The 13,771-nt window shown below is 30.9% G+C and overlaps 1 protein-coding gene and 1 long non-coding RNA gene across 2 annotated transcripts in view; both read right to left on the bottom strand.

The window, feature by feature from the left end:
• The window catches only part of LOC144841972 (serine hydroxymethyltransferase, mitochondrial-like), a 67,721-nt gene that overhangs the window by 36,521 nt on the left and 17,429 nt on the right, over window positions 1-13,771 (bottom strand). The window lies entirely within an intron of this gene.
• Window positions 1-13,771, bottom strand: part of LOC144842179 (uncharacterized) — a 42,764-nt gene that overhangs the window by 24,947 nt on the left and 4,046 nt on the right. Inside the window, exon 2 of the long non-coding RNA XR_013612093.1 lies at window positions 1,973-2,314. This is a non-coding gene — a long non-coding RNA (uncharacterized LOC144842179). The remainder of the gene's footprint in view (window positions 1-1,972; window positions 2,315-13,771) is intronic.

Here is a 13,771-nt window from a genome sequence, read left to right as displayed (position 1 = left end):
ATACGGTGTATGCATTACAGGATAAATAAATTAGACCGTAGCCAGATAAGTCGGCCCTAAACCGTCTCGGTCAAAGTCAAGTCGGCCCCGCGTCAAGTCGGCCCCCGCGTCAAGTCGGCCACGCGTCAGCCCGGCCTCAAGTCAACTCGCGAATAGATTTCATAGAATTATATGGTTCTCACATTTTAGTATTATTTTAGACTGTTTAATTATTATAATAACGCATTGAATCGACATTGTTAACATTTTGTTTGACTAATTTTAAGAAACTGTGTATTATATATGTAAGTTGTAATGTTTTATGCTGGACCTTCTGAAAAACAACAATGTCCCCTTGGCGGGACAACGTTGATATTGTTATCCAGTGGAAATATGTTAACAAATAAATAAATAAATAAATAAAGTATAACACATCAAATTCATTAGCAAAGGATTCATAAATGTTAACCATATTTTGTATAAGGCACCTAATGAGGGTAAAAGAAACACCATATCGTCGGCATAACTATAGGGTTGTTAAACTTTTTTTATTATTATTGTGATCACATCCAAAATTTGGATCGAATTTATTATAATAGATGATGATTGACAGTTAAAATTGGAAAAAGTAAAATAATATTGTTTAAAAATGGAAAATTTAGAAATATGAAAAATGTAATTAGCCTATTTAGGTAAAGAAATTGAAATAGTAAAATCTCTTAATATCTTGGAGTCACTTTCGATTGTTGAGGAAATTGGAAAAAAATGTTACTACTACTAAACTATTACTGTTCATTATTAAAAAATGTAAACATATTGAAATAGTTTTTAATTTTCCCCACTAATAAATTTGAATACACAACAATAGCACACAAATATAAGTGTACAGTACAGTTTCCCTGAGCAAACATATTCGAAGAAGGTGTTTCATCATATTTCCTCATTTTTAGTCGCGTGCAACGCGACTCTACTGCTCACTATGTCGGTCGGTTGGTCGATCGGTCGGTCGGTAAACACTAACTTGTATATGGCCTTGTCTTGATATCAGTTTCATCTATAAGTCAATTTTTCAGAGTATATTCCTTATGGCCAGGACTCGATGTGGTTATGTTTTTCACGGTGCGCAATCAAAAATTACACGGTCTACGCACGATTTAACGAAATCACGTTTGTAATCATATCTTCACAAGCATGAATCACAATTAAATAACATTTGGTACTCATAAATTTCAGGTCATATTTCATCATATGGCAATACAATTACGTGCGTAGCGAATATAACGCATGCGTACGCGCGCTTAAAATTTTCAAAATTGTCAAATTTATTTTCGATGAAATTGGAGTACGTTTCAGGCAATTTTAAGCGTTTAAAAAATTGCAATGAGTGCGCAGATTTTTGCACGCGCACTGCACGTTAAACGTTAATACGCACTCTTTTTGCCCGATTTCTGTTTTACAACCTTTCTTTAATAATGTCATCATATTTGATTCTCTTTCCAACTCGAAATTATGTTATACGAGCACGTCAATTTACGTGTAAATTAAAAAAAATATAAATGTTTTTAAACATTTTCAACATTTTTAAACATGTTCAGCAATTTCGGTCGGTCGGTTGGTCAGTCGGTCGGTTTGGTTGGTCGGTAACACTAACTTGAGCACGCGACTGTAGCCATGTATATGGCCTTGTTTTAAAATGTATATAAGATGTAAAGAAATGATTATATTCTACTCAAATTATAATAAGATTAATTTCGGTTTGTTGTGTTTGTTCTAATAATAGGGGTGGGGGTAGATACTCCCGTTGTGCATCGTCATTTACACTTTCCTCACCCGCGAAAGGCCGCCGTCGGCGTACTAATAGAGTACCTGCAGTAACATATTGAGGCCTAAGTTCTGGAACCTTTGTCCATGCTTCTAAGAAGAATTTAGGGAAATATATCATACTAGATGGCATCTTAATATACATATCAATAAGAATTACATATTGGCCTACCTGTTGTGTCACTGAAAGTGACAAAAAGTACTGCTAAAAGTAGGACAACGTGAAGGTTTTCCATTTTCAGTATCCCGGCTTCTTCAATATTACTCTTCTAAAAGTTTGCTTGCTACACAAAAATTGCAGTTGAGAGTCTAAGCGAAGCACATCCGACAAATACCAAATCGTTATGAAGACATCGAAAACAGGCTGTAATATTTTATCGGCCTACTGACTGAGGGGCTGACTATTAATAAAACACCAGAAGAGTTTCTCTTCCATTCGATTGGTTAATTTCATACCACGTGCTGTTGAGTATTTCATTTACTTGGATATACACCTTTAAGTCGGTGATACATCCTTCAAAATAACAAATACAAAATAAAAATGGGAAAATATGGCGAAAATCAAGATAAACAATACAGTAATAAAATTAATCAAACTATTAGCCCACCCCATCACCCATTTATAATTTAGTTAATACAGAAATATAGAAATTATTACAAAATCTGCTCGATTTAAACTATACAAAAAGTTGTTGTTGTTCAATCACAAGTAATGGCGAAGAGTAACAAGATAGACAATACATAAAATAAAACCAGATCATATTATATTTAAATTCAATTCAAATTGAAATGTATTCACCTCCCTTAGGAGAACATAGTAAAACAGTAATTGTACAATTTAAAAAAACACATTTGATTTAAATTTTACACGGTCCAGCAAAAAGAAAATCAAAAGGTTTTAACAAATTAAATAAAGTATCAACATCATTGTGAAAAATGGCAGACTTCACACTATCACAAATACCATGATTTACACAATCCACAGATTTACACATTTATAACAGATTATGACAGTGTGCATTATTAAAAACAATATTACAAAGAGAAAAGTCGTTGCTTTGTATGTTATGTGTTTTATATATAAACTTTATTTATTCACGAGACTGATGTAAATAGCACAACTCAACATTGATTGTTTTTACACAAGTTGGTGATATTAAAAAACCGATTCGAGCAGCTGTTCTGTTTTGACTACTATATTTCCCCAAATAATCTTACAGTAACTCAAGTGAGGTACTACATTACAGTGTGCAATATTTCTTTTTATTTTTTTATTTTTGTGTGGATAATAATATCTATCTAATATCTATCTTTTGAGCATGCCCAGTCCTTTTAGAGCTTTACCGCGAATTATTGAATTTGATTTCTCCATGATAAATTTTCGTCTACTAGATGGTTCTCGAATACATAGTAATTTCAGCGTAAAAAAACTGGCGATTTCAAATGTACATTGTCGTTTACAGAAACAAATAAATAGACACAATGATTTATGTAGTCAACTAAAATTAGCACCCTGGGAATTACTTCCGAAAGAGAAACTTGTCACAAAATAAGTCCAAATTTTTGATTTGGACTCATTTAAACAAACCCAATTTGTGTTTTGTATCTAACATTAGGGTTGAGGCTGCCTGAACTACGAATGTTGTAATGAAAAGACATGCTTGGTGAGCCACAGCTCAAACAAATACATTTGTGCGTCGGTATTAGTGAAAGCTAAATGTAAATCTGACATGGTGGGACTATGAACGGAAGTGTATTTATATCTGGAAAAAGTTTTTGAGCACGAGAAATTTCCCCCCTTGATAAAAGATCCGCCAAAACATTATCGACGCCGAGAATGTGCGTTGCACGGAAGTGGATATTATGGCGGAGGCAAATTAATACTAAACGTCGTAGAAGTCGCAAAAGCAAGGTATCTTTAGCAGATTTCTTGTTGATAACAGCCACAACCGCTGAATTATCACTGCGAAATAAAATTCGGCGGTTTGCCAGTTCCGAGCCCCAAACTTCCATTGCTATGACTATGGGAAATAATTCAAGCACCGCGATTGACAGACCATTAAACGTACTACTCCATTTAATAAAGAACCACTTATCTCAAAGGTAAAAGCCATTAAACACTTATACAAAATATCCCCCTGAACGCCCCCTTGGGTCAAAAGTACACGACCTTCTCAAAGTTAAAAGCAATAACAGAACCCTTGGGAACATTCTTGAACTCTATCGACACAAACCCATCTTTCATTTGGTGAAAAATGTTCTTTGATTTATACATAATAGATTATTGTTATTAAAAAAAGGCATAAACTTGATTTAAAAAACGACTCGTTCAATTATTTTTGAAAGTATATGTAGGACGGATATGGGACGATAGTTATTATGGTTAGTTTTGTTACCATTCTTAAAAATTGACGTCACCTTTGCTATTTTCCACGTATTTGGGAATTTACTCTTGTAAAAGAGTTTATTATGCTTGTAATAATTGGGAATATGATCGAGGCAGACATTTTTAAAATGCACGTTGGTAAATTATTATGATTATTGTTTTTTTGAAATATTATTTAATATAAGTATTTAAATACAAATTCACATATGATGTGCTCGAATTCAAAATTATTTTCGGTGAAAATATCGATTTCATCATAATTTATAACATTTATCGGCTCAAGCATTTTGTGATGCAAGATGTGGACCTATATTTGAGAATCATTTGTTAATTTCATTTGCGATGTCCTTAGCTTTATAGAGGACATCGCCATTATTATTACAAATTACTGTTTTTTTTACATCGATTTTATTTTCTGTTAAAATAACAAATACAAAATAAAAATGGGAAAAATAAGGCGAAAATCAAGATAAACAATACAGTAATAAAATTAATCAAACTCATCACCCATTTATAATTTAGTTAATACAGAAATATAGAAATTGTTACAAAATCTGCTCGATTTAAACTATACAAAAAGTTTTTGTTGTTCAATCACAAGTAATGGCGAAGAGTAACAAGATAGACAATACATAAAATAAAACCAGATAAAATTATATTCAAATTCAATTCAAGTTCAAATTTATTCACCTCCCTTAGGAGAACATAGTAAAACAGTAATTGTACAATTAAAAAAAACACATTTGATTTAAATTTTACACGGTCCAGCAAAAAGAAAATCAAAAGGTTTTAACAAATTAAATAAAGTATCACACTATCACAAATACCATGATTTACACAATCCACAGATTTACACATTTATAACAGATTATGACAGTGTGCATTATTAAAAACAATATTACAAAGAGAAAAGTCGTTGCTTTGTATGTTATGTGTTTTATATATAAACTTTATTTATTCACGAGACTGATGTAAATAGCACAACTCAACATTGATTGTTTTTACACAAGTTGGTGATATTAAAAAACCGATTCGAGCAGCTGTTCTGTTTTGACTACTATATTTCCCCAAATAATCTTACAGTAACTCAAGTGAGGTACTACATTACAGTGTGCAATATTTCTTTTTATTTTTTTATTTTTGTGTGGATAATAATATTTACATCATCTGAGCATGCCCAGTCCTTTTAGAGCTTTACCGCGAATTATTGAATTTGATTTCTCCATGATAAATTTTCGTCTACTAGATGGTACGCTCGCTTCGCTCGCGTACCATCTAGGTCGTGCCCACAGATGGTTCTCGAATACATAGTAATTTCAGCGTAAAAAAACTGGCGATTTCAAATGTACGTACTGCATGACTATAAAACATTGTCGTTTACAGAAACAAATAAATAGACACAATGATTTATGTAGTCAACTAAAATTAGCACCCTGGGAATTACTTCCGAAAGAGAAACTTGTCACAAAATGAGTCCAAATTTTTGATTTGGACTCATTTAAACAAACCCAATTTGTGTTTTGTATCTAACATTAGGGTTGAGGGTTGGGGATGAGGATAGTTACAAAGAGGAAAAATGTTTTAATATATTCTTTATATTAAATTATTCTTTATTTTTCTTTATTATCCACTCAGTAACGAAATATTCTTTTTATAGGTTTTTAAATAATATACCACTAAATAGAGTAAAACATTTCCGATTTAATAACTTTGTTAAAATTGTCACTGTCATAGTCGATTGAAATAGTAAAGTACGTTTATATTTTTTGTAATTATTAATTAATACAAACGTTGAGAAGCAACTGTCAGTAATAAAGTATTATATTATTATGTGTTTATAATCTAAAAGTAGGGGCTACCCACACTCATAGTAATAAAGTTTATTAGTATATTTGTTTATATTATATATAACAGTACAAACACACACAATAAGAACTTTGCGATTCAAATGGCGATCAAAAGTGGTTAATACCGATTTACAGTATTGTATAGCATTACAATACTATTTATGTTTATTCTCCAAGGTCCCATAAATTTACCTACTTGTGTTAAACCATGGAGGTATGCAAGCATGGTTAAACCAAATAATTTGGAATGTTCCATTCATTGCAAATCAATACATTTGTATAAACGTATATTAAATCTATCAAAATAGTATTTTTTTAAAGCTCAGGTAGAGGCATGAATTTTAAATATAATATTTGGTTAATTGTACATAAATCAAATATTTGTAACAGAAATCAAGACGAAAAAACATGAATTTCCCTTAATATGGTCAAATACAAAATTTGGCAAAATTCTTCCATAAAAACCAGGAAGAGTTTTTTTTAGTAGTTAGGTAGTTAACCTAATGTAATAACATGTCTGGTGACTACCTAGAAAGTGAAAAAAGATGGTGGATATACGGTGGATAATTTTTGCTATAGCATGAAAATAAAAATCTGAAGTTGAATAAAAATACCAGAAATGTAATATTCAAGTTATATTACCTATATTTAGTCATCTGATAACATTTTTTACCACACCGTTTATTTTTAATAGCTTTTTAAAATGCCTCTCTATTTACAAAATTTGTGTACAAAAGAATAGAGATTTTACTGTGTAATTTGAACTATCCCCCCACTGATAAGAAAGTGCTTATTTTCAACAAGCTTGTGTAACACAAATAAAATCCCAAAAATTATGAAACATAGGGGAAACTATAGATCGATGATTATTGGAATGTATGATCAATAGAAATTTTTTGCCCGTACCTGGCCTTTAAAGTAAATCGGCCTGTCTTCAACATTATGATGCTGTACTCGAGCTGTTCAACCGGTTTTCAGCCACTAAAAACAATTATCGTAGGAGGAGATAGGAAAATGCGAATCATCCTCGTATTATTGTATGCGGGTATTTTTCAAGATGGACATGCATTAGACAGTGTATACCACGATCGGAAAACACCCAAATTTGGGGAAAATCGTTGAACCTAAATTCGTTTTAATTGTCAATAACTAATTATCGAACTCAATTTAATTAGTAAACAGGGTTACATCAGGTGGTTAAAATCAGTATCGAAAGTACGAACCAACTTTATATACCATCGAGTAAACATTCTAGAAATAACGTGCGATTTACCGAATTTTGCCCTTACCTAAATTTATATATAGATTATGATACCGAGATGTTTGCAATATCGAACGCGTATTACAACATTATTATCTATATTAACAGATCTATTTTTTTCTTTGGTAGTTGCCAATCGGTTTGTCGATCCGATCAACATACACTCAGACTTTAATCTTTTTTAGCCAATCGTGGATTTGTATAAGCTCTTCATTTATACTTTAGAATATTTTATTTTCATTTTTTAAAGCACAATGGATTATAGTATCGTCAATATACATTTATTTTGCAATTTTGTACAACCTTCAATAGGTCATTTATATACAAGAGGAAAGCAAGTGGACCCACGATTGACCACTGAGACACTTGGATGTGTGTATAGTCAGACAATGTATTATATTCACATTTGTGAATTGCTTTCGTTCAGTCAGATAGCTCTCGAACCATTTAAATACATATATTCTTAGACCATAAGTCTCAATTTGCTTAATAGTATGTTACGGTTTACCGCAGCAAAGGCCTGTTTAAAATCGGGTAAACAGATTGCGACCAGCATACCCTGTCTACTGCACTATACCAGTCGTCCGTCACGTTTGTAAGTGTAGAAGATGTTGAGTATGATGGTCGAAAACCTGATTGATTTATACATAATAGATTATTGTTATTAAAAAAGGCACAAACTTGATTAAAAACGACTTGTTCAATTATTTTTGAAAGTATATGTAGGACGGATATGGGACGATAGTTATTATGGTTAGTTTTGTTACCATTCTTAAAAATTGACGTCAGCTTTGCAATTTTCCACGTATTTGGGAATTTACTCTTGTAAAAGAGTTTATTATGCTTGTAATAATTGGGAATATGATCGAGGCAGACATTTTTAAAATGCACGTTGGTAAATTATTATGATTATTGTTTTTTTGAAATATTATTTAATATAAGTATTTAAATACAAATTCACATATGATGTGCTCGAATTCAAAATTATTTTCGGTGAAAATATCGATTTCATCATAATTTATAACATTTATCGGCTCAAGCATTTTGTGATGCAAGATGTGGACCTATATTTGAGAATCATTTGTTAATTTCATTTGCGATGTCCTTAGCTTTATAGAGGACATCGCCATTATTATTACAAATTACTGTTTTTTTACATCGATTTTATTTTCTGTTAAAATAACAAATACAAAATAAAAATGGGAAAAATAAGGCGAAAATCAAGATAAACAATACAGTAATAAAATTAATCAAACTCATCACCCATTTATAATTTAGTTAATACAGAAATATAGAAATTGTTACAAAATCTGCTCGATTTAAACTATACAAAAAGTTGTTGTTGTTCAATCACAAGTAATGGCGAAGAGTAACAAGATAGACAATAAATAAAATAAAACCAGATCATTATATTCAAATTCAATTCAAATTCAAATGTATTCACCTCCCTTAGGAGAACATAGTAAAACAGTAATTGTACAATTTAAAAAAACACATTTGATTTAAATTTTACACGGTTCAGCAAAAAGAAAATCAAAAGGTTTTAACAAATTAAATAAAGTATCAACATCATTGTGAAAAATGGCAGACTTCACACTATCACAAATACCATGATTTACACAATCCACAGATTTACACATTTATAACAGATTATGACAGTGTGCATTATTAAAAACAATATTACAAAGAGAAAAGTCGTTGCTTTGTATGTTATGTGTTTTATATATAAACTTTATTTATTCACGAGACTGATGTAAATAGCACAACTCAACATTGATTGTTTTTACACAAGTTGGTGATATTAAAAAACCGATTCGAGCAGCTGTTCTGTTTTGACTACTATATTTCCCCAAATAATCTTACAGTAACTCAAGTGAGGTACTACATTACAGTGTGCAATATTTCTTTTTATTTTTTTATTTTTGTGTGGATAATAATATCTACATCATCTGAGCATGCCCAGTCCTTTTAGAGCTTTACCGCGAATTATTGAATTTGATTTCTCCATGATAAATGTTCGTCTACTAGATGGTACGCTCGCTTCGCTCGCGTACCATCTAGGTCGTGCCCACAGATGGTTCTCGAATACATAGTAATTTCAGCGTAAAAAAACTGGCGATTTAAAATGTACGTACCGCATGACTATAAAACATTGTCGTTTACAGAAACAAATAAATAGACACAATGATTTATGTAGTCAACTAAAGTTAGCACCCTGGGAATTACTTCCGAAAGAGAAACTTGTCACAAAATGAGTCCAAATTTTTGATTTGGACTCATTTAAACAAACCCAATTTGTGTTTTGTATCTAACATTAGGGTTGAGGGTTGGGGATGAGGATAGTTACAAAGAGGAACAATTTTTTAATATATTCTTTATATTAAATTATTCTTTATTTTTCTTTATTATCCACTCAGTAACGAAATATTTTTTTTATAGGCTTTTAAATAATATACCACTAAATAGAGTAAAACATTTCCGATTTAATAACTTTGTTAAAATTGTCACTGTCATAGTCGATTGAAATAGTAAAGTACGTTTATATTTTTTGTAATTATTAATTAATACAAACGTTGAGAAGCAACTGTCAGTAATAAAGTATTATATTATTATGTGTTTATAATCTAAAAGTAGGGGCTACCGACACTCATAGTAATAAAGTTTATTAGTATATTTGTTTATATTATATATAACAGTACAAACACACACAATAAGAACTTTGCGATTCAAATGGCGATCAAAAGTGGTTAATACCGATTTACAGTATTGTATAGCATTACAATACTATTTATGTTTATTCTCCAAGGGCCCATAAATTTACCTACTTGTGTTAAACCATGGAGGTATGCAAGCATGGTTAAACCAAATAATTTGGAATGTTCCATTCATTGCAAATCAATACATTTGTATAAACGTATATTAAATCTATCAAAATAGTATTTTTTTTAAAGTAAATCGGCCTGTCTTCAACATTATGATGCTGTACTCGAGCTGTTTTCCGGTTTTCAGCCACTAAAAACAATTATCGTAGGAGGAGATAGGAAAATGCGAATCATCCTCGTATTATTGTATGCGGGTATTTTTCAAGATGGACATGCATTAGACAGTGTATACCACGATCGGAAAACACCCCAATTTGGGGCAAATCGTTGAACCTAAATTCGTTTTAATTGTCAATAACTAATTATCGAACTCAATTTAATTAGTAAACAGGGTTACATCAGGTGGTTAAAATCAGTATCGAAAGTACGAAACAACTTTATATACCATCGAGTAAACATTCTAGAATTAACGTGCGATTTACCGAATTTTGACCTTACGTAAATTTATATATAGATTATGATACCGAGATGTTTGCAATATCGAACGCGTATTACAACATTATTATCTATATTAACAGATCTATTTTTTTCTTTGGTAGTTGCCAATCGGGTTGTCGATCCGATCAACATACACTCAGACTTTATTATTTTTTAGCCAATCGTGGATTTGTATAAGCTCTTCAATTATACTTTGGAATATTTCATTTTCATTTTTTAAAGCACAATGGATTATAGTATCGTCAGTATACATTTATTTTGCAATTTTTACAACCTTCAATAGGTCATTTATATACAAGAGGAAAGCAAGTGGACCCACGATTGACCACTGAGACACTTGGATGTGTGTATAGTCATACAATGTATTATTCACATTTGTGAATTGTTTTCGCTCAGTCAGATAGCTCTCGAACCATTTAAATACATATATTCTTAGACCATAAAGTCTCAATTGCTTAATAGTATGTTATGGTTTACCGCAGCAAAGGCCTGTTTAAAATCGGGTTGTGACCAGCATACCCTGTCTACTGCACTATACCAGTCGTCCGTCACGTTTGTAAGTGTAGCAGATGTTGAGTATGATGGTCGAAAACCTGATTTATTTATACATAATAGATTATTGTTATTAAAAAAGGCATAAACTTGATTTAAAAAACGACTCGTTCAATTATTTTTGAAAGTATATGTAGGACGGATTTGGGACGATAGTTATTATGGTTAGTTTTGTTACCATTCTTAAAAATTGACGTCAGCTTTGCTATTTTCCACGTATTTGGGAATTTACTCTTGTGAAAGAGTTTATTATGCTTGTAATAATTGGGAATATGATCGAGGCAGACATTTTTAAAATGCACGTTGGTAAATTATTATGATTATTGTTTTTTTGAAATATTATTTAATATAAGTATTTAAATACAAATTCACATATGATGTGCTCGAATTCAAAATTATTTTCGGTGAAAATATCGATTTCATCATAATTTATAACATTTATCGGCTCAAGTATTTTGTGATGCAAGATGTGGACCTATATTTGAGAATCATTTGTTAATTTCATTTGCGATGTCCTTAGCTTTATAGAGGACATCGCCATTATTATTACAAATTACTGTTTTTTTACATCGATTTTATTTTCTGTTAAAATAACAAATACAAAATAAAAATGAGAAATCAAGATAAACAATACAGTAATAAAATTAATCAAACTCATCACCCATTTATAATTTAGTTAATACAGAAATATAGAAATTGTTACAAAATCTGCTCGATTTAAACTATACAAAAAGTTGTTGTTGTTCAATCACAAGTAATGGCGAAGAGTAACAAGATAGACAATACATAAAATAAAACCAGATAAAATTATATTCAAATTCAATTCAAGTTCAAATTTATTCACCTCCCTTAGGAGAACATAGTAAAACAGTAATTGTACAATTAAAAAAAACACATTTGATTTAAATTTTACACGGTCCAGCAAAAAGAAAATCAAAAGGTTTTAACAAATTAAATAAAGTATCAACATCATTGTGAAAAATGGCAGACTTCACACTATCACAAATACCATGATTTACACAATCCACAGATTTACACATTTATAACAGATTATGACAGTGTGCATTATTAAAAACAATATTACAAAGAGAAAAGTCGTTGCTTTGTATGTTATGTGTTTTATATATAAACTTTATTTATTCACGAGACTGATGTAAATAGCACAACTCAACATTGATTGTTTTTACACAAGTTGGTGATATTAAAAAACCGATTCGTGCAGCTGTTCTGTTTTGACTACTATATTTCACCAAATAATCTTACAGTAACTCAAGTGAGGTACTACATTACAGTGTGCAATATTTCTTTTTATTTTTTTATTTTTGTGTGGATAATAATATTTACATCATCTGAGCATGCCCAGTCCTTTTAGAGCTTTACCGCGAATTATTGAATTTGATTTCTCCATGATAAATTTTCGTCTACTAGATGGTACGCTCGCTTCGCTCGCGTACCATCTAGGTCGTGCCCACAGATGGTTCTCGAATACATAGTAATATCAGCGTAAAAAAACTGGCGATTTCAAATGTACGTACTGCATGACTATAAAACATTGTCGTTTACAGAAACAAATAAATAGACACAATGATTTATGTAGTCAACTAAAATTAGCACCCTGGGAATTACTTCCGAAAGAGAAACTTGTCACAAAATGAGTCCAAATTTTTGATTTGGACTCATTTAAAAAAACCCAATTTGTGTTTTGTATCTAACATTAGGGTTGAGGGTTGGGGATGAGGATAGTTACAAAGAGGAACAATTTTTTAATATATTCTTTATATTAAATTATTCTTTATTTTTCTTTATTATCCACTCAGTAACGAAATATTCTTTTTATAGGTTTTTAAATAATATACCACTAAATAGAGTAAAACATTTCCGATTTAATAACTTTGTTAAAATTGTCACTGTCATAGTCGATTGAAATAGTAAAGTACGTTTATATTTTTTGTAATTATTAATTAATACAAACGTTGAGAAGCAACTGTCAGTAATAAAATATTATATTATTATGTGTTTATAATCTAAAAGTAGGGGCTACCCACACTCATAGTAATAAAGTTTATTAGTATATTTGTTTATATTATATATAACAGTACAAACACACACAATAAGAACTTTGCGATTCAAATGGCGATCAAAAGTGGTTAATACCGATTTACAGTATTGTATAGCATTACAATACTATTTATGTTTATTCTCCAAGGTCCCATAAATTTACCTACTTGTGTTAAACCATGGAGGTATGCAAGCATGGTTAAACCAAATAATTTGGAATGTTCCATTCATTGCAAATCAATACATTTGTATAAACGTATATTAAATCTATCAAAATAGTATTTTTTTAAAGTAAATCGGCCTGTCTTCAACATTATGATGCTGTACTCGAGCTGTTCAACCGGTTTTCAGCCACTAAAAACAATTATCGTAGGAGGAGATAGGAAAATGCGAATCATCCTCGTATTATTGTATGCGGGTATTTTTCAAGATGGACATGCATTAGACAGTGTATACCACGATCGGAAAACACCCCAATTTGGGGCAAATCGTTGAACCTAAATTCGTTTTAATTGTCAATAACTAATTATCGAACTCAATTTAATTA

This window comes from Antedon bifida, chromosome 1, assembly GCF_963402885.1.
Source record: "Antedon bifida chromosome 1, ecAntBifi1.1, whole genome shotgun sequence".
Taxonomy (NCBI): Eukaryota; Metazoa; Echinodermata; class Crinoidea; order Comatulida; family Antedonidae; genus Antedon; species Antedon bifida.
This window is presented reverse-complemented; position numbering and strand designations above follow the sequence as displayed.